The sequence below is a fragment of the Ailuropoda melanoleuca genome, chromosome 5 (assembly GCF_002007445.2).
Source record: "Ailuropoda melanoleuca isolate Jingjing chromosome 5, ASM200744v2, whole genome shotgun sequence".
Classification (NCBI taxonomy): domain Eukaryota; kingdom Metazoa; phylum Chordata; class Mammalia; order Carnivora; family Ursidae; genus Ailuropoda; species Ailuropoda melanoleuca.
In genome coordinates this window covers 63,243,961-63,249,960 of record NC_048222.1, presented here as the reverse complement: position 1 = coordinate 63,249,960, position 6,000 = coordinate 63,243,961, and positions in this window count along the sequence as shown.

Genomic DNA, 6,000 nt, shown 5'->3' with positions numbered 1-6,000 from the left:
GCCAAAGGGGTGTGAAAGAGAGAGAGGGAGAGAAAAGCAGATAATGGAGGATGGCAGTGAATGGAGACTCAAGAGACATCTATACTACAGAAGGCTGGAAAAAACCAGTAAAATAATAAGAGGAGCGTAAGGAGCTCCTGGCTAACGTATAATAATTCATTCATCATTTACTAAGTACTTACTACTTGCCCAGTAGTTAGATTATGGTGACACAAAAATGGATCAAAAGTTGTCTCTTTCTTGAAGGAAGTCAGAGTCTAGTACAGAAACATGTAAACAAAAATTTACACTAGAATGTGGTAAGTATTAAAATATTCACAAAGTGTTCTTCGAGCAAGAGCAGGTGACTAAGACTGTCTCAGCACAGGGCTAGGTAAAAGTGGGTGTCACAGGATGACTGGGACTTTAACAGTCTGAGATCAGGAGTGACATGCTGGGAAGATGGAACAACCTCAAAGAGCCTGGGCCCATGTGGAACAGCAAATCATTTTATTTAGCTTTAGTGTAAAAGGTGGGAAGGGACTACTATCCTGGGAATTCAGGCTGGGACTACCTTGTGAAGAGTCTCTAAGCAAGCTGAGGACCTTAGTCTTTATATTCTAGTTAGTAAAGAGTCATCAAAGTTTTTTTTTTTTTACATCAACTTCATCAAGTATAATTTACATACATTATAATATATAGATTTCAGGTCTATGGTTCAAAAAATTTTGATATATATCTCCTTATAACTGCTACCCCAATCAAGATATAGAACATATCCATCACTCCTGAAAATCCTCTTGTGTTTTGCAATTGATCCCCCTTCTTCCCCAAAGCAACCATTGATAAGATTTTTCTATTGCTATATGTTTTGGTTATTTACTGATATGTAAAACACCCCCAAACCTAGTGATTTAAAACAATAAAAATAATTTACTGGCTCATTGATATTGCAACTTAGGGTTTTGTGGAGTCAATTTGTCTCTGCTTTCTTTCTGTGACATCAGCTGAGATGGTCTGAATGAGGCTGGAGAATCCACTTCCAAGATGGCTGACTCACATGGCTGGCAAGTTGGGATTGGCTCTTGGCTGGGAGCGCAGTTAGGACTGCCAGTAAGGGACTTTGTTTCTCTTCCACATGGTTGTTTGGACTTCCTCACAGCATGGGTTCCAAGAAGGAGGAAGTAGAAACTGCTAGTCCTTTTAAAGACTAGACCCCAAACTGGTACAGCATCATTTCTTCCATATTCTATAGGTCAAAGCAGTCATGGGGTGCCTGGGTCACTCAGTTGGTTAAGCAACTGACTCTTGATTTCAGCTCAGCTTATGATCTCAGGGTCATGAGATCAAGCCAAGCCCTGCCTCAGGTTCCATGCTGAGCTGGAGCCTGCTTAAGATGCTCTTTCTCTCTCCCACTCATGTTCTCTCCCTCTCTCTCAAAAAAAAAAAAAAAAAAAAGCAGTCATAGAGCCGGCCCAAAATTCAAAGGGGTGGAGAAATAAATCTCACTTTTCAGTGAGAATAGTGGCAAAGAATTTGGGCCATCTTTTTTCTTTTTTTCTTTTTAAGATTTTATTTGAGAGAGAGAGTGAGCAAGAATGAGTGAGGAGGGGCAGAGGGAGAGGGAGAAGCAGACTCCCGATGAGCACAAAGCCCAATGAGGGGCTTAATCCCAGGACTCCAGGATCATGACCTGAGTCGAAGGCAGACGCTTAAACGACTGAGCCACCCCAGCGCCCCTTGGGCCATCATAGAGTAGTTTTGTTGGTTCTAGAATGTCATATAAATGGAATCATATAGTGTGGATTATTATTTATCTGGCTTCTTTTGTTCAACATGTGTTTTGAGATTCCTCCATGTTGTTACATACATCGGTAATTCATTCTTTTTTATTATTGAGTAATGGTTCACTGATGATCAATCTGTTTATCCATTTTTCTGTTGATGGACGTTTGGATTATTTCTAGCTTTTGTTTATTATGAATAAAGTTGGTATAAAAATTCTTATATGACACCTCTTTTTTTTAATCTCTAAGTTCTTTCTTTTAATTTAAATTCAATTAACATATAATGTATTATTTGTTTCAGGGGTACAGGTCTGTGATTCATCAGTCCTATATAATACCCAGTGCTCATTACAACACATATCCTCCCCAATGTCCATCACCCAGTTCCCCCATCCCTCTACCCCCCTCCCCTCCAGCAACCCTCAGTTTGTTTCCTATGATTAAGAGTATCTTATGGTTTGTCTACTCTCTGGTTTTATCTTGTGCAACACCTCTTTTTGAAGATAGATGTTTTCATTTCTCTTGAGTAAATACCTAGAAGTTGAATTCCTGGGTCATAGAGTAGGTGTATGTTAAAATTTTTAAATTTAATTTAATTTTTTAAAAAAGATTTTATTTATTTATTCGACAGAGATAGAGACAGCCAGTGAGAGAGGGAACACAAGCAGGGGGAGTGGGAGAGGAAGAAGCAGGCTCATAGCGGAGGAGCCTGATGTGGGGCTCGATCCCAGAACGCTGGGATCACGCCCTGAGCCGAAGGCAGACGCTTAACCGCTGTGCCGCTCAGGCGCCCCTAATTTAATTTTTTAAAAGCAATCTCGGGGCACCTGGGTGGCTCAGTTGGTTAAGAGCCTGCCTTTAGGTCAGGTTATGATCTCAGGGTCCTCGGATCAAGCCCTGAGTCAGGCTCTCTGCTCAGCAGGGAGTCTCCTTCTCTCTCTCTCACTCTCTCTGTGCTCTCTCGCTCAAATAAATAAAATTTTGAAAAAAAAAATAAAGCAATCTACCGACTTGGGGTGGGGAGGACTTGAACTCATGACCCCAAGATAAGAGTTACATGCTCTACCGACTGAGCCAGCCAGGTACCCTGGTATATGTTAAAATTTAAGAAATTACCAAACCACTTTCCAAAGGATTGTACCATTTTATACTCCCAGCAGCAGTGTATGAGAGTTTCAGTTGCTCCAAATCTAGCCAACACTGGTTATTGTCAAGTCTTTTTAATTTTAGACATTCTGGGGGGGGTATGAGTGGTATCTCACTGTTGTTTTAATTTGTACTTCCATGATAATAGTATATTGCATCTTTTCATATACTTATTAGCCGTTTGTAGATATTTTTTGTTAAGTGTCAGTTCAAGGCTTTTGTCCATCTAAAAAAAATACTGTGTTGCTGTCTTGTTATTATTGAGTGATTAGGGGTTCTTTCTATGTTCCAAATATTCGTCCTTTGTCAGATGTCTGTATTGTGACTACATATTAATGGAGTGGAAGACAATATTATTAAGGTATTAGTTATTCACAGTGATGGAGTTAATGCAATTCCGATTAAAATACCAGAGGTGGGGGTCATAGAAATTGACAAGCTGATTCTAAAATTTATGTGGAAATACAAAGGACCTAGAATAGTCAAAATAATTTTGAAAGGGGCGCCTGACTGGCTCAGTTGGTAGAACACCTGACTCTTGATCTTGGGGTCATGAGTTTGAGTCCCACGTTGGGTGTAAAGATTACTTAAAAAAAAAAAAAAACCACTTTGACCTCAAGATTTATTACACAGCTATAGAAATCAAGGTAGCATGGCATTAGTATATGGAAAAATAAACAGGTCAGTAAACAAAATAGAGTCTAGAAATAGACCCAAACATATGTAGTCAATTGACTTTTGAAAAAGGATGTTGTGGTAGGCACCCAGTGATTCCTGCCTTCTGGTATTCATACCCTTATGTGATCTCCCTTTGAGTGAGGGCTGACAGAAGTAACAGGTGTTACTTCTGGTATTAGGTTTAAAAAAGACTCTGGCTTACATCTTGGGCACACTGTTTCTCTCCTGGGTGGCTTGCTACTGGTATAGAGATAGCTGATGTGTTGTAAAGCAGCCTTGTAGAGAAACCCATGGGGCAAGGGATCAAGGTCTGCCAGGAACCACATGAATGAGCTTGGAAGCGGGCTCTGCTTCCCTTGAATCAAGCCTTCAGATGAACTGCCGCCCTGGCCAATAGTTTAACTGCAACCTCGTGAGAAACTTTCCTGCAGAGGCACCCAGGTAAACTGTGTCCAGATTCCTTAACCACAGAAACTACAAGATAATAAATATTTGCTGTTTAAACCTACTAAGTTTTGGTGTAGTTTGTTACACAGTGATAGATAACTAATACAGATGTCAAGGTAACTCAAAGGGGGAAAAATCTTCAACAAATAGTGTCGAATCAACTTGATATTTTTATGGGAAAAAAAATGAACCTCAATGCCTACCTCACAACGTACACTGATATTAATTTGAGGTAGATATTAGACCTAAATGTAAAAGCTTTAAAACTGTCATACTTCTGCAAAAAACAGGAAGAAAATCTTTACAACTTTGGGTAGGCAAAGATTTCTTAGATAAGATACAAAACTAACCATTAAAGAAAAGGTCAATAAATAGGACTTTATCAATGTTTTTTAAATTAAGGCATTATATAATGAGATCTGTGCTTCAGAAAAGTAACATAAACCTGGGAGCAGTCTAAATGGCTGTGTCTCTGTCTTTGTCACACACACTTACAAATGCTCAATACTAGTATTCACTGGAAATGGTCAAGTTCGGTGAAGTTGAAATGGTAAATGAGAATCAGACACAGCAGTCTTAGCTTATATATTCATTCATTTCTTCCTCCTGTCAAGAAACATCTGCTGACTTTCTTTTTTAAAACATTGTGCTAGGGGCACCTGGGTGGCTCAGTCGTTAAGCTTCTGCCTTTGGCTCGGTGTGATGCTGGCATTCTGGGATCGAGCCCCACATCAGGCTCCTCTGCAGGGAGCCTGCTTTTTCCTCTCCCACTCCCCCTGCTTGTGTTCTGTCTCTCGCTGGCTGTCCTTAATTTTATTTATTTAAGAGAGAGAGTGAGAGAGAGAGAGAGAGAGCACGAGCTGGGGGAGGGACAGAGGGAGAGGGACAAACAGACTTCATGATGAGCAGGGAGGCCGATGTGGGACTCCATCCCATGACCCCAAGATCATGACCTGAGCTGAAGTCAGACACTTAACTGCACTACCCAGGCACCACCTTGGTCCATTTTTTAATCGAGATTATGTTGTTGTTGAATTGTAGGAGTTCTTTGTTTATTCTGGATATTAAACATTTATCAGATGTATGGTTTGCAGATATTTTTTCACTTGCTGTAGTTTATGTGCCAGATACTTCAAGACGCTGAGAATACAGAGGAGGCTTCTACTCTCATCTTGGGTAGAGGCAGAAGGGAAACAATAAAACAAATAAGGTCCTTTGAGATAATGAGAACTGCCGTAAGGAAAATAAAATGGGGTGAGGGGTGCATGCCTGGCTCAGTTGGAAAAGCATGTAACTCTTGATCTCAGGGTCGTGAGTTCAAGCCCCATGTTGTGTGTAGAGATTATAAATAAACTTTTAAAAAAAGAAAAAAAATGGGGTGATAAAATAGAGATGACCAGTGGGTGTAGGCAGTCCCCTTTAGATAGAGTAGTCAGTTAAGACTACTTTTCTCTTAGAAAGTTACATTTGAGCTGATGAGAATCACAGAGAAGGATCCATCCACATGGATGGACCCCAGGCTGAGGGCACAAACCAGAACAACGATAAGGAGGTAAGGCCAGATAGGTTAGGTTCCTAAACAGTGTGAATTTTACCTTAAGTGTAAGATGAAACATTGGCCATTTTCAAAAAGAGGAGTCACAAGATCTCACTAATATTTTTAAATATTGCTGGTCTGTGAAGAATGACTATGTAGTGGGGGGATTTGAAAAAGCAAGATTCCAATGATTGTTCTTTCTCTGGGCTCTTCTTTCATATCACAATCAGGCAGTTGTCCTCCACATTCTCTTATGTTTCTAAATTTATGTCACATCATGGTCATTGGCAATTGGAATCTTCCTTAACAAAATGGACTTCAAGCAACTTCCTCTATTTCTGTATCATTCACTGGGTGCTAGGTTACATACGCTGACAATCCCAAATCCCAGTGTCTCAAAACACGTAACGTAAGTTATTTCTTGTT